At 52.6% G+C, this 24,235-nt stretch overlaps 1 pseudogene across 1 annotated transcript; it reads left to right on the top strand.

Moving 5' to 3' along the window:
- Window positions 1-8,088: 8,088 nt before the first annotated feature.
- Window positions 8,089-23,936, top strand: LOC102444119 (butyrophilin subfamily 1 member A1-like; annotated as a pseudogene). The gene is made up of 5 exons (XR_016348238.1): window positions 8,089-8,128; window positions 10,043-10,249; window positions 17,732-17,752; window positions 20,516-20,542; window positions 22,904-23,936. The product of XR_016348238.1 is annotated as a butyrophilin subfamily 1 member A1-like (transcript).
- Window positions 23,937-24,235: the final 299 nt, after the last annotated feature.

Below are 24,235 nucleotides of genomic sequence, written 5' to 3'. Positions count from 1 at the left end.
AACGGGAGGAGAAACTGGGTGGGCGGGGCCTGGCTGGGAGGGGAAGCAGGGCGGGCGGACCAGGGAAGCTGGGCGGGCGGGGCCAGGGTGGGAGGGGAGCTGGGCTGGCGGGGCCGGACTCGGGAGGGGAAGCTGGGCGGGCGGGGCCAAGCTGGGAGGCGAAGCTGGGCGGGCAGGGCCAAGCTGGGAGGGGAAGCTGGGCGGGCGGGGCCAGGCTGGGAGGAGCAGCTGGGTGGGCGGGGCCGGGCTCGAGAGGGGAAGCTGGGAAGGCGGGGCCGGGCTCGGGAAGAGAAAGTGGGCGGGCGGGGCCGGACTCGGGAGGGGAAGGTGGGTGGGCGGGGCCTGGCTCGGGAGGGGAAGCGGGGCGGGCGGGGCCACGCTGGGAGGAGAAGCTGGGTGGGCGGGGCCAGACTGGGAGGAGAAGCGGGGCGGGCGGGGCCACGCTGGGAGGAGAAGCTGGGCGGGCGCGGCCTGGCTGGGAGGAGAAGCTGGGCGGGCGGGGCCGGACTCGGGAGGGGAAGCTGGTTGGTCGGGGCTAGGCTGGCAGGGGAAGCTGGGCGAGCGGGGCCTGGCTCGCGAGGGGAAGCTGGGCGGGCCGGGCCAGGCTGGGAGGAGAAGCTGGGTGGGCGGGGCTTGGCTCGGGAGGGGAAGCTGGGCGGTACACCTGTAGCGTACACCGGCCCGGTAGTAAACACCTGGGAGCAGGAGCGAGGCAGAGCGCTGGGTGGGGCGCTGGATGCGCGTCAGGGTCCAAGCTCCGCATGGAGCAGGAGGAGGGTCTCCCGAGCTCTCCTGGCACTGAGGGAAGGAGGTAGGTGGGGGGACGGGTGAAATAACAACAAGCGGCGCGGGAGCAGTCTGAGTGGGGACGGCGGCAGGCGGCTCAGACCATGGGGCGCAGCTGCCTCTGCCTGCTGCTGAGCTCGCCGGCGTTCGCCATCGGCGGGGGGGGGGGGAGTAGGTGCAGGGTGCGCCCCCTCCTCCTGCGGGTTCAGTTCACAAGCGGCGGGGCTCAGTGCTTGCCCGCCTCCCGGCCGGGCTGCCCGCCACAGCGCCCCCTAGGACACCGGCTGCGGCTAGCGTAGCGCGCTGCACCTGCCTATATGCCAGCCCCGGCCCGGTCGCCTCTCCCCGCCGCCTGCCGCTCCGAAGATGCTCGGCTGCTTCATGCCCAGGCCTGGCTGGGCGTGTGCGGAGCGCGGCGGTGGCGCCTCCATGCCGGCTTGCGCGCTTCCCCCTCCCGCGCCGCTTCCTCCGCCTGTGGCCGGGACTCCGCTGTCCAGGCTGGCAGCAGCCGCATCGGGCGCCCTGTGAACTTCAGTTGTCGCCTAGCGCAGCTACAGGCGGGGGGGGGGAGGCAGTAGGGGGTGGGGGTGGCTGGGCTCCGGCATCCTGCCGCATGGCCCCGCTCCCCTCTCCCTCTTCCCTCCCCGCCTTTGTCTCCATGCTCCCCGGCACCTTTCCCGCCGCGCTCCCCTCCGCCGCCCTGACCATTGCCTTGGGCAGCCACAGACCCGCATCGAGTGGTAAGGCTGGCTGGAATGCCGCCCCGGCAAATGTGCCGCCCCAAGCACGCGATTGGTTTGCTGGTGCCTAGAGCCGGCCCTGCCTCTGGGTGTTGCAAAGGAAGCTTAGCAGTACAGGAAATTTGCCCATTAGTTTAAATTAGGATACTACAGAGCATAATTACTTATTGAAAGTATCTTGCCCCTCATATAGTCTGTCAGGACATGAGTGTGTACTTTCTCATGCTTCAAACATTTACCTTAATATTGGATTTTAGAGTGATGGAGGCAAGTTACCTCAAGTTAAACTTGGGTACCAATCTCCTAATACCTCATTTTTCACTGCTTAGTAATTCCATTCACAGTGAATACAAAACTGTTCTTTGTCACTTTCATCTTCATTTTGTGATACAGAATCATAGTACTAGAATGTTCTAGAGCAGTTAGGGCATGGTGCCGAATGTTTTTGTGGGCCTTACTGGGGAATGACTATAAAAAACAGAAAATCAGTGCAGAAGTTGTCTTGGCTATGTCTTTGGCTACATCTAGACTACAGAGTTTTGTTGGAAAAAGATACACAAATTGTGAACAACATTTTTTTCCGGAAGAGGCTTTTCGGAAATTTGGCCCATCTACATGGGGCCAAATTTTGGAAAAACCTCCTCTTTCAGAACATCCCTTATTCCTCTAACCGAGAGGAATACAGGAATGCCAAAAGAATGCACCTGCTTTTTCAGAAACTGTTCCGAAAAAGTGGATGTGTTTCCTGGATGCAGCAGAGTTTTTCCGGGATACTATCCTGGAAAAACTCTGCAGTCTAGACATAGCCTTTGACACAGCATGAGCTGGAGTGAGGCAGGGGCTGGAGGCAAGGCAAAGTAGGGTGGGAGACAGTATCAGTCTCTGGAGTGAGGCCCAGGTTAAGCACAACAGGGCTGAGGAAAGGACAAATAGGATTCCACCCCAACGCTAATACCTACCTTCCTCGCCATCCTAGTCTCGTTGTCACTTAGCTACCCCTCTTTCAGCAGCACTTTCCTATCCTCAGGAGGGTGAGTAGGGGATACAGTAGATTACCTGCAGGAACTCTGTGCCTTCCTTTTCAGGCCTCTCTGTGGCTTCAGGCTTCCTTCCTTCCAGGGAGACAGAAGCATGGATCCTCATGTCTGTCACTTGGGCAGGCTGCCTGGAAGACTGGGGTCAAAGCGACTCAGAACTCCATTACTCCAAGCTCTCTGCCTGTAAGCTGATGAGGTGGCAAGGGGCAGGGGCAAATGTGGAGAGAGAAACTCTCATCCCACAAGCTGAGAAAGGAGTGAACTTGTTGTGAATGTGGGGAGGGGAGAAGAGAAGCCCTGGATCAGTTAGCCAAAAGCACAAAAGAGGGTGTGACGGCACGTTGGGGGTCCCCCGTCTCCTGCACCCCGAAATGGCACCAACAGTCTGCACCAGCCGGTGGAATAAAGGAAGTTTATTGCCTCTCCAGGATACAGCACAGCACAGATGTAATCTGGTCACAGAGCTGGGCTAGGATGCCACAGGCCCCCTTGAGATGGGGGAGACTGGGCCACTAAACTCCAGCCCCTTTCCCTAGGCTGTCTCCTCCATGCTCTCAGACAGCACTAACTCCCACTCTTCCAGCCCTGCCCCCCAGCCAGGGCAGCATTCCACCTTCTTTTGTTCCTCTCCATGGGGGGTGTCTGGCCATACTGGTTTGCATAGTGACTCATCCTGTTTTGCTGGGTTGTGGTACCCACAGCAGCCAGTGGGGGTTACCCCAGAGCCAGCAGCATAGAAACCAGCCAGGTACCCCCACTACGTCACAGTTCTCCCCCCTCCGAGAGCGAACTGAGCAGGGTCACTCTGCTCGTGACCTAGGGAAGTTCGGTCCTCTGCGTGGGAACCCGCCCTGGGGACATGGGTGCTCCCCTTGACTCGGGCCGGCCGTGGCGAGGCCCCACATGAGCTGGCTTCCCTCTGTCCACTCGCCTCCCTGCTCCAGGGCGACTGGCACAGGCCTATCCTCAGGGGTCACACCCACCCTTCCGCTGGCCTTGATCTCTGGCCAGGGTCTCTCGGGCCGGGGCCATGAGCCCAGCGAGCCTTCTCTGGACAGCCAGGGCAGCTTCCACCCCCGATGCTCTATCCAGGGAGGTCGTCCCCTCCCATAACTCTCTCAGCAAGCCCAGAGGGTCTATCTGGGGTAGAGACCCCCAAGCCGCTTTCCTACTGTCTTGGGCCTTCCCGCCCCTCTGGCAGGAGTCACAGTACCGGCAGTACCGCTGCACGGCTGTAAAGATTCCCGGCCAATAGAAGTGTTGGAGCAGCCTCAGCCGGGTGCTCCAGATCCCCCGATGGCCCCCAACGGGGACGTTGTGGGCCAAATACAGCAACTTGAGGCGATACTTTCGGGGGACGACCAGCTGCCGCTGGACCCCCCATGCCCTCACCTTCCTGGGGGGAAGCCATTCTCGGAACAGGAGTCCACGCTCCCGCAGGAATCTCTCCTGGCCACCTCTCCCCGGGGCTGAGCTGCACAGAGGCCAACCTGGTCCCTCAGCCTCTGCAAGGAGGGGTCTGCCTGCACCTCAGCCTGGAATTCAGCTGCTGAGGCAGGGATCGGGACCTGTTCCCCACCTTTACCTAGGTCCGGAGTCCCAGCCTGGCTGGACCCCGTGTCCACTGGGATGGGACCCTGAGGATGCTGCAAGGAGTCCTTCCCTGGACCCACGTTGTCAGCCCCCCGCTGGCTCTGGCTCCGGCTCCGGGTAGTGACTAGAGCCCGCTGGGATTCATGGGGCCACTCCTCTAGGTCATTCCCCATCAGCACCTCGGTGGGCAAGTGCGGGTGCACCCCCACTTCCTTGAGGCCTTCCTTCGCCCCCCCATTTCAGATGCACCCAGGCTACAGGCACCTTAAACAGGGACCCATCTATGCCCTTCAGGGTCAGCTGGGTGTGGGGTAATATCCGCTCTGGGGCCACTATGTCTGATCGGGCCAGAGTCACCTCCGCCCCCGTGTCCCAGAAGCCCGTCACCTTCCTACCATCCACCTGCAGGGGTATGAGGCACTCGCTCCGCAGGGGCCGTCCTGCCCCCACCCGGTACACGGAGAAATCCGCCTCCTGAGACTCAGACCTCCCAGGGGAGGTGCACTGAGCATCCTTCCCCCCACTCTGAGCTGAGGTTTGCCTGCCAGCCCCTGCCTCTGGGGCGGCCTGCCCTTCCTCCCGCCCCAGCCAGTTAACCCTGGAAAGTCCCCGGTCTTGGGACCTGGTGCACTGAGCCCTCTTGTGGCCTGTTTGCCCACAGCGATGGCAAGTTAGGCTTTGGGCTGTCTCTGTCCAGGCCCTGGCTGGTTCTCTGGGGCACAGTTCCTTGGTCTCGCCCCGTAGTTGACTCCCTCCGTCGCTCAGCCGAGATCCGGTCTCTGCGCAGTTCCCTTTCTCTCCGGGACTCCCGTTCACACCCGGACCGGCTCTCCGTGAACTCATCCGCCAGCCTCTCGGCCTCCTGGGGGTTCTCTGGTCTCCGGTCCTTGAGCCACAGCCTCAGTTTGGGTGGGCACGCTTCATAGAACTGCTCCAGCAGGACCAGCTTGAGCAGCTCCTCTGCGGTCTGGGCTCCAACTCCAGACACCCACTTGCGGCCGTATTGCGCCAGGCGGGAGGCCAGATCCACATAGGTCTCCCGTGGCCCTTTCTGTCCCCCCCGGAACTTCTTCCTGTACATCTCGGGGGTCAGCCCGAACTTGTGCAGCAGGGCCTCCTTGACTCGGTTGTAATCCCCTGGCTGTAGGTCCTCCAGCTGACTGAGCACTCCGTCCGCCTCCTGGTTCAGTGCGGGGACGAGCTCCTGCAGCCAGTCAGCTGGGGGGACCCGTTGCAGTCCACAGGCCCTCTCAAAGGAGCTGAGGAACCCGTCTATGTCACCCATGTCCTTCAATTGGGCCACCACGAGCCTCTCCAAGCGTCTGGCAGTCCTGGGACCCTGGGGCCCATCCGCACTTGGCGCAGCCGGTGCCCCGCCGGTTCTCCGCTCTGCCATGGCCAGCTCATGCTGTCGCTGCCTCTCTCAGTCCTGGCGGTCCCTTTCTCGATCTTGGCGCTCCTTCTCGGTCCTGGCGGTCCCTCTCTCGGTCCTCTGCTTCCAATTCCTTTATCTGCAGCTGGATCTCCAGCCGCCGCAGCTCCGCTGGGCTGGCCCCTGCTCTAGATGGGCTACGGCTTGCAGGCCTCCCGGGAGACGCTGTCTCATCTCTGCGGTGGGTTCCAGCGCTCCTCCCCCTCTCTGAGCCTGACACACTCTCGGGGGGGGGCTGGCTGCTTCCCCTGGGGACAAGATCCTGGCCCTGTGGCTGGTCATTCTCTTCCAGCTGGGCAATCAGCTGGGCCTTGGTTGCTTTCCGCACAGGCAAGCCCCTCTCTCTGCACAGCTCCACCAGCTCTGCCTTCAAGAGTCGGGCGTAGGCCATCTGCCCGCTGGTCCCCTCGGTGCAGACTCACCAGTCTAGTGCTGCAGCGCCCCACGATTCCCAGGAACCGCTTCACTCTGTCTCCAGCACGCCTGGCTCCAGGGCTCTTGCTTCTACGGCACCTTGTCGCTCGCCGCTGGAAGCTCCATCCACAGGGTGCAGTGCATCCCACTTCTAACACCAGTGTGATGGCGCGTTGGGGGTCCCCCGTCTCCTGCACCCCGAAATGGCACCAACAGACTGCACTAGCCGGCGGACTAGAGGAAGTTTATTGCCTCTCCAGGATACAGCACAGCACAGATGTAATCTGGTCACAGAGCTGGGCTAGGATGCCTCAGGCCCCCTTGAGATGGGGGAGACTGGGCCACTAAACTCCAGCCCCTTTCCCTAGGCTGTCTCCTCCATGCTCTCAGACAGCACTAACTCCCACTCTTCCAGCCCTGCCCCCCAGCCAGGGCAGCATTCCACCTTCCTTTGTTCCTCTCCATGGGGGGTGTCTGGCCATACTGGTTTTCATAGTGACTCATCCTGTTTTGCTGGGTCGTGGTACCCACGGCAGCCAGTGGGGGTTACCCCAGAGCCAGCAGCATAGAAACCAGCCAGGTACCCCCACTACGTCACAGAGGGACTGGAGACGAGAGCCTGTGGTACAACCATTGGGCTGCAGCAGAGGGGGAGAGAGTGGGCTGGGCATGTGAGGCCCCTGCTCTGTGCAGGCCCTGTACCATTACAGCTTTGGCACAATTATAAATTCAGTATTGAGTCTAGTCCACTGCAGTCAAGGCATAATAATGCACTACATCAACGATCTCTAGTAGGTTCTGTCTCACTTGCTCTTAAAAATCTCCAGTAACAGAGATTTCACAACTTTCCTGTGGAATTTGTTCCAGTGCTTAATTACCCTAGTAGGTTTTCATAATGGCTTTGTCTAGACTACAGGCTTCTTTCTGAAGAACCATTTTTTGGAAGAGATCTTGTCTTGTCTGGCCTTGTCTGCACTATGAGGTTTTGATGCCAAAAACTGCCTTTTAATGAAAAAAAAGGGAGTGTGCACACCCTGCAATGCTTCTTTTGTTGGGAAACATGCCTAGTTTGGGCAACAAAATAATTCCACCCCTATGAGAGACCTTTCTTTTTCCTTCCTTTTATTATCAACAAATTGCCAGTGTATACAAAGCTGTTGGGTTTGTCAACAGAAGTGGCTTCTGGTTTTATCCTACAAAGTCTACAGTGATCCCTCTGCTCAGAGTTTTGTTATATCTGCTATCCTGCAGGCATGTGCTCCACCCATTTCAAAACTCCAGGAAGTATTTAAGGCTAGGTCTACACTGTAGCTTTTTTTTTTCTTCAGAAAAAGCTATGCAAATTGCACACCTCAATTTTTGTAGCTTTTTCCAATCACTTTTCTAGAAGAGGCTTTCCCACCATTTTGCCCCCTCTAGATGGGGCCAAATGGCGGAAAAGCCTCCTTTTTCAAAGGATCCCTTATTCTTTGTGAAATGAGGTATGCAGGGCTCCCTGAAAGAATGTGTTTTTACTCCTCTGCAAAAAAAAAAAAAGCGGAAGAGCAAACATGTTCCTTGGATGCGGTGGAGTTTTTCCAGAATACCTCCAGTATCCTGAAAAAATCCTGCAGTGTAGACATAACCTAACAGCCGAGTATGCTGATTCCTTTGGGGAACAAAGAGTAAATCATTGGAATGCTCCTGTCCTATCCTGCATAAGGAATACATCAGCAGGCAGATTGAAGGGAGGAGAAAGGGAACAAACTGCTGTTACTTTGATATTCATCAGGGTGGAACCCTCACCAAGCTACTCATGATGCTGCTCTGTCAGCTGGGAAAATTACCCACAGTGCACAGCTGTCTGTGTTGATGCAAGAGCTGCAAGTGTGGATAACCTTTGCCTGGACAAGGAGCTAGAGTGTAGATGCAACACACATTGTAATGAGTACACACATTGTACAAATCACATTGAGTACAAATTACCAGCAGATTGTGGTATCATGTACTTGGCACAGACTGAGGGTTCAAACCTATCACTGTGGTGTCTGTTGTAATAGGTAGCTAGGAGCAGGGAAATTGTAAGCAAAAGTCAGTAGGTTTTAGGATGAGTTTCCAGATTGGATCTCTTAATTTAGTTATGCAATGTAAGATTCTGAGCTGTTCCAGAACCATGGTGATAATTAAAATGTAGTTTATAAAAAAGAGGATGAATGAGAAGACTGGAAGTGGATGACTCAGATGTTGCTCAGGAGCAGCTCCTTCTGTTCACCCAATTTCTAATTAAAATCCCACTATTATTTTTCAGAGCAATGCCAGAAAGAATTAGGTAAGTTCCCCTTTCTTACTCCACTTCTACTATTCTTCAGAAGAATATTAATAAATTAAAAGAGTCATTTCTTCATTTCATTGCCTTTGCTCAATCCAAGGAGAATGAATTACTTAGCACATCCTTTTTCATTCCATAACAGAACTGAAATGACTTTCTTTCACATTGACTTGATTTATCACCTGAAATATTTATATTAATTCTATTTTGGGTTAAAATTGAAGGATTGATTTTCAGAATCATTGTACAGTATGGACATTCCACAATGCCATACCTCCTCTTCTGTTCATTTTATTTTTGAAAGTTTGTAAAGAGTTTGCATAATATTTCCATGATAATTTTTCATGATAGTTTTTTTCATGCTATGGTGTGTGTTAGGATTTAGAAAAATCATTTTGTGTAGACAAAATTACATTTATTTTAAATTTTACATACAGCTGTGAAAAGATAGTTTTTTTTAAATTGAACTATAGTTTTCTCCCAGGTTCTGAGCCACACTGTAGCTTCTCCATGCTGATATGAGTACACAAACATAAACACAAATAATGCCACTGAGCTGCAGGGGTTTCCCCAAGCACAGTTAAGTCATGTGGATAGTTCTATTAACTTCTTAACATGTATGCCATCCTAATATAGTAATATAAGGTTACTTTATGGAAGTCTCTTGTATTTCACTTCAGCTACCCAAGCTGGGAGGGGAAGGTCGTCGGGCGGGGCCAGCCTCGGAGGAGAAGCTGGGTGGGCGGGGCCTGGCTCGGGAGGGGAAGCTGGGCGGGCGGGGCCGGGCTCGGGAGGGGAAGCTGGGCGGGCGGAGCCTGGCTTAGGAGCCGAAGCTGGGCAGGCGGGGCCAGGCTGGGAGGGGAAGCTGGGCGGGCGGGGCCAAGCTGGGAGGGGAAGCTGGGCGGGCGGGGCTTGGCTCGGGAGGGGAAGCTGGGCGGGCGGGGCCAGGCTTGGGAGGAGAAGCTAGGCGGGCGGGGCCTGGCTCAGTAGGAGAAGCTGGGCGGGCGGGGCCAGGCTGGGAGGGGAAGCTGGGCGGGCGGGGCCAGGCTGGGAGGGGAAGCTGGGCTGGCGGGGCCGGACTCGGGAGGGGAAGCTGGGCGGGCGGGGCCAAGCTGGGAGGCGAAGCTGGGCGGGCAGGGCCAAGCTGGGAGGGGAAGCTGGGCGGGCGGGGCCAGGCTGGGAGGAGCAGCTGGGTGGGCGGGGCCGGGCTCGAGAGGGGAAGCTGGGAAGGCGGGGCCGGGCTCGAGAGGGGAAGCTGGGAAGGCGGGGCCGGGCTCGGGAAGAGAAAGGGGGCGGGCGGGGCCGGACTCGGGAGGGGAAGGTGGGCGGGCGGGGCCGGACTCGGGAGGGGAAGGTGGGCGGGCGGGGCCTGGCTCGGGAGGGGAAGCTGGGCGGGCGGGGCCAGACTGGGAGGAGAAGCGGGGCGGGCGGGGCCACGCTGGGAGGAGAAGCTGGGCGGGCGCGGCCTGGCTGGGAGGAGAAGCTGGGCGGGCGGGGCCGGACTCGGGAGGGGAAGCTGGGCGGGCGGGGCCCAGCTCGCGAGGAGAAACTGGGTGGGCGGGGCAAGCCGGGAGGGAAAGGCGGGCGGGCGGGCGGGGCCAGGCTGGGAGGAGAAGCTGGGTGGGCGAAGCCGGGCTCGGGAGGGGAAGCTGGTTGGTCGGGGCTAGGCTGGCAGGGGAAGCTGGGCGAGCGGGGCCTGGCTCGCGAGGGGAAGCTGGGCGGGCCGGGCCAGGCTGGGAGGAGAAGCTGGGTGGGCGGGGCTTGGCTCGGGAGGGGAAGCTGGGCGGTACACCTGTAGCGTACACCGGCCCGGTAGTAAACACCTGGGAGCAGGAGCGAGGCAGAGCGCTGGGTGGGGCGCTGGATGCGCGTCAGGGTCCAAGCTCCGCATGGAGCAGGAGGAGGGTCTCCCGAGCTCTCCTGGCACTGAGGGAAGGAGGTAGGTGGGGGGACGGGTGAAATAACAACAAGCGGCGCGGGAGCAGTCTGAGTGGGGACGGCGGCAGGCGGCTCAGACCATGGGGCGCAGCTGCCTCTGCCTGCTGCTGAGCTCGCCGGCGTTCGCCATCGGCGGGGGGGGGGGGGGAGTAGGTGCAGGGTGCGCCCCCTCCTCCTGCGGGTTCAGTTCACAAGCGGCGGGGCTCAGTGCTTGCCCGCCTCCCGGCCGGGCTGCCCGCCACAGCGCCCCCTAGGACACCGGCTGCGGCTAGCGTAGCGCGCTGCACCTGCCTATATGCCAGCCCCGGCCCGGTCGCCTCTCCCCGCCGCCTGCCGCTCCGAAGATGCTCGGCTGCTTCATGCCCAGGCCTGGCTGGGCGTGTGCGGAGCGCGGCGGTGGCGCCTCCATGCCGGCTTGCGCGCTTCCCCCTCCCGCGCCGCTTCCTCCGCCTGTGGCCGGGACTCCGCTGTCCAGGCTGGCAGCAGCCGCATCGGGCGCCCTGTGAACTTCAGTTGTCGCCTAGCGCAGCTACAGGCGGGGGGGGGGGAGGCAGTAGGGGGTGGGGGTGGCTGGGCTCCGGCATCCTGCCGCATGGCCCCGCTCCCCTCTCCCTCTTCCCTCCCCGCCTTTGTCTCCATGCTCCCCGGCACCTTTCCCGCCGCGCTCCCCTCCGCCGCCCTGACCATTGCCTTGGGCAGCCACAGACCCGCATCGAGTGGTAAGGCTGGCTGGAATGCCGCCCCGGCAAATGTGCCGCCCCAAGCACGCGATTGGTTTGCTGGTGCCTAGAGCCGGCCCTGCCTCTGGGTGTTGCAAAGGAAGCTTAGCAGTACAGGAAATTTGCCCATTAGTTTAAATTAGGATACTACAGAGCATAATTACTTATTGAAAGTATCTTGCCCCTCATATAGTCTGTCAGGACATGAGTGTGTACTTTCTCATGCTTCAAACATTTACCTTAATATTGGATTTTAGAGTGATGGAGGCAAGTTACCTCAAGTTAAACTTGGGTACCAATCTCCTAATACCTCATTTTTCACTGCTTAGTAATTCCATTCACAGTGAATACAAAACTGTTCTTTGTCACTTTCATCTTCATTTTGTGATACAGAATCATAGTACTAGAATGTTCTAGAGCAGTTAGGGCATGGTGCCGAATGTTTTTGTGGGCCTTACTGGGGAATGACTATAAAAAACAGAAAATCAGTGCAGAAGTTGTCTTGGCTATGTCTTTGGCTACATCTAGACTACAGAGTTTTGTTGGAAAAAGATACACAAATTGTGAACAACATTTTTTTCCGGAAGAGGCTTTTCGGAAATTTGGCCCATCTACATGGGGCCAAATTTTGGAAAAACCTCCTCTTTCAGAACATCCCTTATTCCTCTAACCGAGAGGAATACAGGAATGCCAAAAGAATGCACCTGCTTTTTCAGAAACTGTTCCGAAAAAGTGGATGTGTTTCCTGGATGCAGCAGAGTTTTTCCGGGATACTATCCTGGAAAAACTCTGCAGTCTAGACATAGCCTTTGACACAGCATGAGCTGGAGTGAGGCAGGGGCTGGAGGCAAGGCAAAGTAGGGTGGGAGACAGTATCAGTCTCTGGAGTGAGGCCCAGGTTAAGCACAACAGGGCTGAGGAAAGGACAAATAGGATTCCACCCCAACGCTAATACCTACCTTCCTCGCCATCCTAGTCTCGTTGTCACTTAGCTACCCCTCTTTCAGCAGCACTTTCCTATCCTCAGGAGGGTGAGTAGGGGATACAGTAGATTACCTGCAGGAACTCTGTGCCTTCCTTTTCAGGCCTCTCTGTGGCTTCAGGCTTCCTTCCTTCCAGGGAGACAGAAGCATGGATCCTCATGTCTGTCACTTGGGCAGGCTGCCTGGAAGACTGGGGTCAAAGCGACTCAGAACTCCATTACTCCAAGCTCTCTGCCTGTAAGCTGATGAGGTGGCAAGGGGCAGGGGCAAATGTGGAGAGAGAAACTCTCATCCCACAAGCTGAGAAAGGAGTGAACTTGTTGTGAATGTGGGGAGGGGAGAAGAGAAGCCCTGGATCAGTTAGCCAAAAGCACAAAAGAGGGTGTGACGGCACGTTGGGGGTCCCCCGTCTCCTGCACCCCGAAATGGCACCAACAGTCTGCACCAGCCGGTGGAATAAAGGAAGTTTATTGCCTCTCCAGGATACAGCACAGCACAGATGTAATCTGGTCACAGAGCTGGGCTAGGATGCCACAGGCCCCCTTGAGATGGGGGAGACTGGGCCACTAAACTCCAGCCCCTTTCCCTAGGCTGTCTCCTCCATGCTCTCAGACAGCACTAACTCCCACTCTTCCAGCCCTGCCCCCCAGCCAGGGCAGCATTCCACCTTCTTTTGTTCCTCTCCATGGGGGGTGTCTGGCCATACTGGTTTGCATAGTGACTCATCCTGTTTTGCTGGGTTGTGGTACCCACAGCAGCCAGTGGGGGTTACCCCAGAGCCAGCAGCATAGAAACCAGCCAGGTACCCCCACTACGTCACAGTTCTCCCCCCTCCGAGAGCGAACTGAGCAGGGTCACTCTGCTCGTGACCTAGGGAAGTTCGGTCCTCTGCGTGGGAACCCGCCCTGGGGACATGGGTGCTCCCCTTGACTCGGGCCGGCCGTGGCGAGGCCCCACATGAGCTGGCTTCCCTCTGTCCACTCGCCTCCCTGCTCCAGGGCGACTGGCACAGGCCTATCCTCAGGGGTCACACCCACCCTTCCGCTGGCCTTGATCTCTGGCCAGGGTCTCTCGGGCCGGGGCCATGAGCCCAGCGAGCCTTCTCTGGACAGCCAGGGCAGCTTCCACCCCCGATGCTCTATCCAGGGAGGTCGTCCCCTCCCATAACTCTCTCAGCAAGCCCAGAGGGTCTATCTGGGGTAGAGACCCCCAAGCCGCTTTCCTACTGTCTTGGGCCTTCCCGCCCCTCTGGCAGGAGTCACAGTACCGGCAGTACCGCTGCACGGCTGTAAAGATTCCCGGCCAATAGAAGTGTTGGAGCAGCCTCAGCCGGGTGCTCCAGATCCCCCGATGGCCCCCAACGGGGACGTTGTGGGCCAAATACAGCAACTTGAGGCGATACTTTCGGGGGACGACCAGCTGCCGCTGGACCCCCCATGCCCTCACCTTCCTGGGGGGAAGCCATTCTCGGAACAGGAGTCCACGCTCCCGCAGGAATCTCTCCTGGCCACCTCTCCCCGGGGCTGAGCTGCACAGAGGCCAACCTGGTCCCTCAGCCTCTGCAAGGAGGGGTCTGCCTGCACCTCAGCCTGGAATTCAGCTGCTGAGGCAGGGATCGGGACCTGTTCCCCACCTTTACCTAGGTCCGGAGTCCCAGCCTGGCTGGACCCCGTGTCCACTGGGATGGGACCCTGAGGATGCTGCAAGGAGTCCTTCCCTGGACCCACGTTGTCAGCCCCCCGCTGGCTCTGGCTCCGGCTCCGGGTAGTGACTAGAGCCCGCTGGGATTCATGGGGCCACTCCTCTAGGTCATTCCCCATCAGCACCTCGGTGGGCAAGTGCGGGTGCACCCCCACTTCCTTGAGGCCTTCCTTCGCCCCCCCATTTCAGATGCACCCAGGCTACAGGCACCTTAAACAGGGACCCATCTATGCCCTTCAGGGTCAGCTGGGTGTGGGGTAATATCCGCTCTGGGGCCACTATGTCTGATCGGGCCAGAGTCACCTCCGCCCCCGTGTCCCAGAAGCCCGTCACCTTCCTACCATCCACCTGCAGGGGTATGAGGCACTCGCTCCGCAGGGGCCGTCCTGCCCCCACCCGGTACACGGAGAAATCCGCCTCCTGAGACTCAGACCTCCCAGGGGAGGTGCACTGAGCATCCTTCCCCCCACTCTGAGCTGAGGTTTGCCTGCCAGCCCCTGCCTCTGGGGCGGCCTGCCCTTCCTCCCGCCCCAGCCAGTTAACCCTGGAAAGTCCCCGGTCTTGGGACCTGGTGCACTGAGCCCTCTTGTGGCCTGTTTGCCCACAGCGATGGCAAGTTAGGCTTTGGGCTGTCTCTGTCCAGGCCCTGGCTGGTTCTCTGGGGCACAGTTCCTTGGTCTCGCCCCGTAGTTGACTCCCTCCGTCGCTCAGCCGAGATCCGGTCTCTGCGCAGTTCCCTTTCTCTCCGGGACTCCCGTTCACACCCGGACCGGCTCTCCGTGAACTCATCCGCCAGCCTCTCGGCCTCCTGGGGGTTCTCTGGTCTCCGGTCCTTGAGCCACAGCCTCAGTTTGGGTGGGCACGCTTCATAGAACTGCTCCAGCAGGACCAGCTTGAGCAGCTCCTCTGCGTTCTGGGCTCCAACTCCAGACACCCACTTGCGGCCGTATTGCGCCAGGCGGGAGGCCAGATCCACATAGGTCTCCCGTGGCCCTTTCTGTCCCCCCCGGAACTTCTTCCTGTACATCTCGGGGGTCAGCCCGAACTTGTGCAGCAGGGCCTCCTTGACTCGGTTGTAATCCCCTGGCTGTAGGTCCTCCAGCTGACTGAGCACTCCGTCCGCCTCCTGGTTCAGTGCGGGGACGAGCTCCTGCAGCCAGTCAGCTGGGGGGACCCGTTGCAGTCCACAGGCCCTCTCAAAGGAGCTGAGGAACCCGTCTATGTCACCCATGTCCTTCAATTGGGCCACCACGAGCCTCTCCAAGCGTCTGGCAGTCCTGGGACCCTGGGGCCCATCCGCACTTGGCGCAGCCGGTGCCCCGCCGGTTCTCCGCTCTGCCATGGCCAGCTCATGCTGTCGCTGCCTCTCTCAGTCCTGGCGGTCCCTTTCTCGATCTTGGCGCTCCTTCTCGGTCCTGGCGGTCCCTCTCTCGGTCCTCTGCTTCCAATTCCTTTATCTGCAGCTGGATCTCCAGCCGCCGCAGCTCCGCTGGGCTGGCCCCTGCTCTAGATGGGCTACGGCTTGCAGGCCTCCCGGGAGACGCTGTCTCATCTCTGCGGTGGGTTCCAGCGCTCCTCCCCCTCTCTGAGCCTGACACACTCTCGGGGGGGGGGCTGGCTGCTTCCCCTGGGGACAAGATCCTGGCCCTGTGGCTGGTCATTCTCTTCCAGCTGGGCAATCAGCTGGGCCTTGGTTGCTTTCCGCACAGGCAAGCCCCTCTCTCTGCACAGCTCCACCAGCTCTGCCTTCAAGAGTCGGGCGTAGGCCATCTGCCCGCTGGTCCCCTCGGTGCAGACTCACCAGTCTAGTGCTGCAGCGCCCCACGATTCCCAGGAACCGCTTCACTCTGTCTCCAGCACGCCTGGCTCCAGGGCTCTTGCTTCTACGGCACCTTGTCGCTCGCCGCTGGAAGCTCCATCCACAGGGTGCAGTGCATCCCACTTCTAACACCAGTGTGATGGCGCGTTGGGGGTCCCCCGTCTCCTGCACCCCGAAATGGCACCAACAGACTGCACTAGCCGGCGGACTAGAGGAAGTTTATTGCCTCTCCAGGATACAGCACAGCACAGATGTAATCTGGTCACAGAGCTGGGCTAGGATGCCTCAGGCCCCCTTGAGATGGGGGAGACTGGGCCACTAAACTCCAGCCCCTTTCCCTAGGCTGTCTCCTCCATGCTCTCAGACAGCACTAACTCCCACTCTTCCAGCCCTGCCCCCCAGCCAGGGCAGCATTCCACCTTCCTTTGTTCCTCTCCATGGGGGGTGTCTGGCCATACTGGTTTTCATAGTGACTCATCCTGTTTTGCTGGGTCGTGGTACCCACGGCAGCCAGTGGGGGTTACCCCAGAGCCAGCAGCATAGAAACCAGCCAGGTACCCCCACTACGTCACAGAGGGACTGGAGACGAGAGCCTGTGGTACAACCATTGGGCTGCAGCAGAGGGGGAGAGAGTGGGCTGGGCATGTGAGGCCCCTGCTCTGTGCAGGCCCTGTACCATTACAGCTTTGGCACAATTATAAATTCAGTATTGAGTCTAGTCCACTGCAGTCAAGGCATAATAATGCACTACATCAACGATCTCTAGTAGGTTCTGTCTCACTTGCTCTTAAAAATCTCCAGTAACAGAGATTTCACAACTTTCCTGTGGAATTTGTTCCAGTGCTTAATTACCCTAGTAGGTTTTCATAATGGCTTTGTCTAGACTACAGGCTTCTTTCTGAAGAACCATTTTTTGGAAGAGATCTTGTCTTGTCTGGCCTTGTCTGCACTATGAGGTTTTGATGCCAAAAACTGCCTTTTAATGAAAAAAAAGGGAGTGTGCACACCCTGCAATGCTTCTTTTGTTGGGAAACATGCCTAGTTTGGGCAACAAAATAATTCCACCCCTATGAGAGACCTTTCTTTTTCCTTCCTTTTATTATCAACAAATTGCCAGTGTATACAAAGCTGTTGGGTTTGTCAACAGAAGTGGCTTCTGGTTTTATCCTACAAAGTCTACAGTGATCCCTCTGCTCAGAGTTTTGTTATATCTGCTATCCTGCAGGCATGTGCTCCACCCATTTCAAAACTCCAGGAAGTATTTAAGGCTAGGTCTACACTGTAGCTTTTTTTTTTCTTCAGAAAAAGCTATGCAAATTGCACACCTCAATTTTTGTAGCTTTTTCCAATCACTTTTCTAGAAGAGGCTTTCCCACCATTTTGCCCCCTCTAGATGGGGCCAAATGGCGGAAAAGCCTCCTTTTTCAAAGGATCCCTTATTCTTTGTGAAATGAGGTATGCAGGGCTCCCTGAAAGAATGTGTTTTTACTCCTCTGCAAAAAAAAAAAAAGCGGAAGAGCAAACATGTTCCTTGGATGCGGTGGAGTTTTTCCAGAATACCTCCAGTATCCTGAAAAAATCCTGCAGTGTAGACATAACCTAACAGCCGAGTATGCTGATTCCTTTGGGGAACAAAGAGTAAATCATTGGAATGCTCCTGTCCTATCCTGCATAAGGAATACATCAGCAGGCAGATTGAAGGGAGGAGAAAGGGAACAAACTGCTGTTACTTTGATATTCATCAGGGTGGAACCCTCACCAAGCTACTCATGATGCTGCTCTGTCAGCTGGGAAAATTACCCACAGTGCACAGCTGTCTGTGTTGATGCAAGAGCTGCAAGTGTGGATAACCTTTGCCTGGACAAGGAGCTAGAGTGTAGATGCAACACACATTGTAATGAGTACACACATTGTACAAATCACATTGAGTACAAATTACCAGCAGATTGTGGTATCATGTACTTGGCACAGACTGAGGGTTCAAACCTATCACTGTGGTGTCTGTTGTAATAGGTAGCTAGGAGCAGGGAAATTGTAAGCAAAAGTCAGTAGGTTTTAGGATGAGTTTCCAGATTGGATCTCTTAATTTAGTTATGCAATGTAAGATTCTGAGCTGTTCCAGAACCATGGTGATAATTAAAATGTAGTTTATAAAAAAGAGGATGAATGAGAAGACTGGAAGTGGATGACTCAGATGTTGCTCAGGAGCAGCTCCTTCTGTTCACCCAATTTCTAATTAAAATCCCACTATTATTTTTCAGAGCAATGCCAGAAAGAATTAGGTAAGTTCCCCTTTCTTACTCCACTTCTACTATTCTTCAGAAGAATATTAATAAATTAAAAGAGTCATTTCTTCATTTCATTGCCTTTGCTCAATCCAAGGAGAATGAATTACTTAGCACATCCTTTTTCATTCCATAACAGAACTGAAATGACTTTCTTTCACATTGACTTGATTTATCACCTGAAATATTTATATTAATTCTATTTTGGGTTAAAATTGAAGGATTGATTTTCAGAATCATTGTACAGTATGGACATTCCACAATGCCATACCTCCTCTTCTGTTCATTTTATTTTTGAAAGTTTGTAAAGAGTTTGCATAATATTTCCATGATAATTTTTCATGATAGTTTTTTTCATGCTATGGTGTGTGTTAGGATTTAGAAAAATCATTTTGTGTAGACAAAATTACATTTATTTTAAATTTTACATACAGCTGTGAAAAGATAGTTTTTTTTAAATTGAACTATAGTTTTCTCCCAGGTTCTGAGCCACACTGTAGCTTCTCCATGCTGATATGAGTACACAAACATAAACACAAATAATGCCACTGAGCTGCAGGGGTTTCCCCAAGCACAGTTAAGTCATGTGGATAGTTCTATTAACTTCTTAACATGTATGCCATCCTAATATAGTAATATAAGGTTACTTTATGGAAGTCTCTTGTATTTCACTTCAGCTACCCAGCTATCATCTTATGGTTTCCTCTAACTTCTTAGACATTATTATCCAAACTGAGCAGTTTTTCTTCCAAAACATCAGCTTACACACGTATTCCCAAGCTCATAATAAGCTTAGATTTATTATAATAGAAACACAGAATCCTAGGGCTGGAAAAGACCTCAGGAGTCATCGAATCCAACTCCCTGCCCAAAGCAGGACCAACCACAACTAAATCATCCCAGCAAGGGCTTTGTCAATCTGTCCCAGCCAGGGCTTTGTCAAGCTGTGCTTAAAAACCTCTAGAAATGGAGATTCCACCGCCTCCCTAGGTAATCCATTCCAGTGCTTCCCCACCCTCCTAGGGAAACATTTTTTCCTAATATCCAACCTAGATCTCCCCCACTGCAATTTGAGACCATTGCTTCTTGTTCTGTCCTCTGTCACCACTGAGAACAGCCTCTCTCCATCCTCTTTGGAACCCCCCTTCAGGAAGTTGAAGGCTGCTATCAAATCCCCCCGACTCTTCTCTTCTGCAGACTAAACAAGCCCAGATCCCTCAGTGTCTCCTCAGAGGTCATGTGCTCCATCTTCCTAATCATTTTGGTTGCCCTCTGCAGGACCCTCTCCAATGCATCCACACCCTTTCTGTAGTTGGTGGTGGGGGCAGAATTGGACACGATACTCCAGATGTGGCCTCACTAGTGCCAAATAAAAGGGAATAATTGTCTTTCTAGATTTACTGGCAATTCACCATAATGTGCCATTAGCTTCCTTGGCTACAAGGGCACACTATTGATTCTTATCCAGCTTCTCATCCATTATTATCTCCTGGTCCTTTTCTTCTGAACTCCTGCTTAACCAATCAGTCCCCAGCCTATAACAGTGTTTGGAATTCTTCTGTTCCAAGTGCAGGACTCTACACTTGTCCTTGTTGAACCTCATCAGATTTCTTTTGGCCCAATCCTCCAATTTGTCTAGGTCTCCCATTGTTAGGCTGTTCTGTTTGAATTGGTGTTGTATGTGTGTGCCCTTCTTAACTATCTAGTGAAAGTCAAAGCTACAACTCTAGTTATATTTTCACTGAATAACATTTGTCTGTTTAGTAGCTGGGTAGGAGCAATTGAGCTCACTCATGGATCCATCATGGTAAAAGGGAACAAGATATCATGACAAGAGGTTAAAGTGATTTGGAAGCTCCTTCACTATAGCCTCCAGTATCCAGGCTCCATTCTGGGGTCTCCCAATTAGCTGTGAGATCCCTCAAGAATGAAGTAATTGGTGATTGGGTTGCAGCCTTAAATGAAACCATGGAGTGTCCTGGAGGCCCAGCAGCCAAGACACCAGTGATAGAACTTTACTAGGTAGATTGGCAAGAAGGAAGCCCCCTGAAGTTACTAGGGCCCCTCAATTCCCCAGGCAGTGAACCACACCAAGACTGTTCCTCTTGGGCAGTCCAGGGGCACTTCAAGATGGGCTGCTTTTCATCCCACCAGAATAATTTAGGGTGGAGGAGGGTCCCATGTAATACCTCTGTTGCTACCCTGTAGTGAAGAGTGTTCAATACCTACATCATTAGTTGACCTGAATCCAGCAACACCACACCAAACCCATCAACATAAAAAATAATAATGGGTCTGCGGTATGCATAAAAGTGAGGTGAGGGAGAAGGAATTTGTTTTTTGTAAGAAATAAAACTATACTGTGCCCCAAGAAGAGTGAGTTACATGATGAAATGAGGCATTGTCTTGATTTACAAGACAGACAAAGTCATTTTAATTTTCATTCAAACTAATACTCGGGTTTTTAATGAGAAGAGTTCAGAAAAGCCCATGTGCAGGCATGATGTACTAAATCTGTTTGTTAAAAAAAATCTTTTAAAAATAATTGGTCCTGTAGCACCTTATAGACTAACAAAAATAAAAAATATGAAATGAGCAAATATATAGATAGTATCATGAGGTTTCATGGGCACAACGCACTTCTTCAGTGTGTGCATCGTAGGGAGATTTTCTTATATATTTCATTATATTTTCAGAAGCAGGAAAATGTATAATATGGAATTAAAATTCAATGGCTGTTGTTTCTCTCTATGATTTCAGAATGGAGAAAGGCTCGCAATAACATAGGTAAGATGATGCAATTTCCTTCCATCATTAAGAAATAATTGTGTGATTATTGCAAGCAAATTAGAAACATACCAGAAAATGCTGCTATCCTTAGAACAAATACTGAGAGCCATGCTTGGTTTTATCTTTACTTAGGCAAAACTCTCCTGTATAGCAAGATCTGAGGCTGACCTGAAACCAATTTCTCCACAGTGTTTCTTCATGGTTCTATGTGAAGTCATTCCCAGTTGCACTGATGTGAGCTTGAAATCATCCCTCACTGAGTGTACATCTACACAGCAGGACTAAATCAGAAATAATCTACACAACTTGAGCTATGTCAATTGCGTAGCTTAAGTCAAAATAACTTAATTCAGTTTTTGGCACTGTCTACACAGCAGAAAGTCCAAGTTAGAACACTCTTCCCTTACTCCTTGTACAATGACAGTTGCAGGAGTCAAAGTAAGACGTCCTCCAGCTGGACATTATTTCTACATGGCAAAATAATTTCTTGTGTGTAGATGCAGACATTATTTTAGAATAACACTAGTTATTCTGAAATATTGCTGCTGTGTAGTTAGTCCTAACTTAGATTAAACACTCAGGCTAAGTCAGGGTCTCAGGATTTGGAGCAGAGTAAAATCACAGCTGAGATGGTGACTCCATTAAGCATACTAAGGCAAGTAGTGATCTCAGGAGTGATAAAGGTGGGTAGTACTGACCAGGAGTCAAATGATGTACCTGATGTTATTTAATACTTATGAAGACAGTGGTGAAGATATCTCTGGCAGTGATGGCTCTGATTGTGCCTGATCATGCTGAGGATGCAAAAAATAAACGTGACACTAAGTGAGATGGTGAAAGACAAAGCTGCTGTCATAGTAATGTATGGCAGATGAGCATATGATAATAATGATAGCAATTTGCATTTGACTGCAGTTTTCTTCTGATTATTCCAAACTTAATCTACCCAAATTTATCCCTCACTGAGGTTGGTATTTTACATAATTTACAGGGACTGCTCTAGATATTTGAACAAGTTCATTCAATGAATCTGTGTCAAAGAAGGGAATAGAACTTGAGAGTCCTGTTTCTCAATGCCCTATTCTAGATTTGAGACAAAAACATTATTTTCATTAGCAAGATAGCTCGTTATATTATTTATTGTTTGGTAATGAAGACAATAGGGATGCCACATATCAGATGTAATAATTTTGTTCTTTATGATCTAATTGTCTGTTTGGAGAATAATGTATTTCCCAAGGTCTCGGTTTATCACAATACTTTTATAAAGGCTAAATCCTGAGTATATATAAGGCTGGCACATACTTACCTGAGCACACCTATTGGATCAGACTCAAAAGGCAATATAGACAGAGGAAAACCTGCCAAGCTATTAGGCACAGTCAGGACTTAGTTTAAGCATCTTGGGCACATTAATACCTAGGGGATGTGTCTAGACTGGCCAGTTTTTCCAGAAAATCAGTCGCTTTTTAGGAAAAACTTGCCAGCTGTCTACACTGGCCGCTTGAATTTCCGCAAAAGCACTGACTTCCTACTGTAAGAAATCAGTGCTTCTTGCGGAAATACTATTCTGGTCCCATTCAGGTAACAGTCCCTTTTGCGCAAAGCTTTTGCACAAATGGGCCAGTGTAGACAGCTCAGATTTGTTTTCCACAAAAAAGCCCCGATCGCGAAAATGGTGATCGGGGCTTTTTTGCGGAAAAGTGCGTCTAGATTGGCACGGACGCTTTTCCACAAATGTAGACGCCAATCTAGATTTGCCAATCTAGACTCTCTGTTCCGAAAATGCTTTTAACAGAAAACTTTTCCGTTAAAAGCATTTCTGGAAAATCATGCCAATCTAGACGCAGCCCCTAGGGAGTTTAGATATCTTAAAGCAGGGGTGGAGAAACCTTTTTTGGGCTGGGCCTCTGACTCCCAGAAAAATCAGATGAGGGCTACCCACAATGGGAAAAAAAAAACCCACCCCTCACCAGCATGGGCTTCCCAATGCTGGGGGGAACTCTGAGCCTCAAGGACCAGATCCAGGCAAGCCAGAGGCTGCATCCAGCCCCTGGGCCTTAGGCTCCCCACTACTGTCCTAAAGCATTAGAAGGCATTTTGTGAATGCCAATGTCTCTTGATGCTGAACTCTCGATGTCTATATCCCTCTTCTCTCTGCCATCAAATAATTCAGAAGCAGTTACAGTTTGTGTGAGCTTCACATAACTTTCATATTCCAATAAAAGAAAAAAAATTGTCCCACAAAACTTTCATCTAGACAGGAGAGCAGAATAATGCCCTCCTGTCAATATCACTTTATAACAGCTCAGACTGACATGAGACCAGAGCTTTTGAAAACCCAATCTCTCTTTGCAGATGACATCACCCTTGCTGCAGACACGGCCCACCCCAACCTCTCCATTGCTGGGGATAAGAAGAGATTGAAACATGAAACCCAACCTCAAAAAGTTCCACAAACCCGAGAGAGGTTTGATTCAACTGTTTGTGTGCTGGGCTCTCAAGGATTCTCCTCTGGGAAGCACTACTGGGAGGTGGATGTCGAGAGCAGCACTGACTGGGACCTAGGGGTGGCCAGAAAATCCATAGAGAGAAAAGGGAAACTGTCCCTGTCCCCTAAAGAGGGATTCTGGGTTTCAGTGGGCGAGATTATTGGGCCAAAACTGATCCATGGACCAGGGTCATGGTACAGAAAAATTCCAAGAAAATTGGAGTTTACCTTAGTTACCAAGAGAGGCAAGTGACCTTTTACAATGTAACTGACATGTCTGTGTTGTTCACATTTAGTGATTGTTCATTCTCAGGAGAGGTTTGCCCATTCTTTAAAAATTCACACAAAGACACAACATTGAAAATTTGTTCAATTAAAGAAGAGGAATAAATTTAAAATGGCTATGAAGCTTCATTTTGTTAATCAATCTAATCCCAAAGCCCCATGATGCAGCATAGTACTGGTAGCCAAAGTGAACCAAAGTAACTGAATGTTTTGCGGCCTGATGAAAGGCAAAATTTAAAAAAACACATTGCCTGTGACATTATATTACATTATAGGTACATGCATTGCTAATGCTACAGGGGTAACTCCCTATGTAATGAATGGAATTGTACTAAGGTTGCTGAACTGTCACTAATAAAGCCATCAAATAGGAATGAACTTTTTTTTAATTACTTAGTATTTTATCTGGATCAGGCATATTAGGGACTATAAGAATAAGGAAATAATATATTATACTAATGAACCTGTGTTAAATGGTATAATTAATCTTGGTCACATATAAATACTAGTGGGAGATGAGCACTGTCATGAGTAATTTTGACCAGCTAGACTGTTGTCTTCAGAATGGGTTGCCAGTTATTGACTTTTACTTACAGTATTATACTGTGTAAACTTTGATTAATGATTTTCCTGAATAAATGTGGAGGGACTCTAGTTATTTGGAGTGTCACAGTATTAATTTATACTGAGCCTGTAGAAATGTATACTGATGTATTTTTTGCATGAAAAATAAAAATAGATGTTTGTGATGCCATCTTATCTATGTGCTTTCCATAAAACTAGTATGCACCCTCTTAACAATAACTGATAGCTGAATAGTGTTTTAAGAGCATTGTGTTTCTTATGCATCATGTCTGGATTTTAGTGAGGCAAATGCAGTTCTGCTTCATACCATGGTAGTTTATCATTGGCCT

This window comes from Pelodiscus sinensis, chromosome W, assembly GCF_052426305.1.
Source record: "Pelodiscus sinensis isolate ZL-2025 chromosome W, ASM5242630v1, whole genome shotgun sequence".
Lineage (NCBI taxonomy): Eukaryota > Metazoa > Chordata > Testudines > Trionychidae > Pelodiscus > Pelodiscus sinensis.
The sequence above is the reverse complement of the archived record's forward strand: the minus strand, read 5'-3'. Positions and strand labels throughout refer to the sequence as shown.